The sequence below is a fragment of the Penaeus monodon genome, chromosome 20 (genome assembly GCF_015228065.2).
Source record: "Penaeus monodon isolate SGIC_2016 chromosome 20, NSTDA_Pmon_1, whole genome shotgun sequence".
In the NCBI taxonomy this organism is placed as follows: Eukaryota; Metazoa; Arthropoda; class Malacostraca; order Decapoda; family Penaeidae; genus Penaeus; species Penaeus monodon.
Genome location: NC_051405.1, coordinates 2,618,733 through 2,619,025, shown reverse-complemented (window position 1 = coordinate 2,619,025; position 293 = coordinate 2,618,733). Strand labels below are relative to the sequence as shown.

At 47.1% G+C, this 293-nt stretch overlaps 1 protein-coding gene across 1 annotated transcript in view; it reads right to left on the bottom strand.

Moving 5' to 3' along the window:
• LOC119585586 (protein deadpan-like) overlaps positions 1–293 on the bottom strand; it is a gene marked incomplete in the record, with an annotated part of 16,462 nt that overhangs the window by 15,488 nt on the left and 681 nt on the right.

Sequence of the window (293 nt, the reverse complement as noted above, 5' to 3'; positions counted from 1 at the left end):
GCCCACAAATTTAGGAGGAGGGATGAGAGGAACAAGTGAAGAGAGTGAAGAGAGTGATGAGAGGAGAGGGAGAGAGTGAGACGAGAGTGATGGAGAGGAGTGAGAGAGGATGAGAGGAGAGAGTGAAGGATGAGAGTGATAGAGGAGGATGAAGAGGGAGTCGTGCAAGACAAGTATTGAAGTTATAGAGAACGTGAGGTGTGTCTGTAGGAGGTCGTTCGCTAATCGCGTTGGTTCTGAAAGAAGCCTTCGATGTCGGAAAAAAAAAGCTACTGGTAATTTTGGTCTTAAGG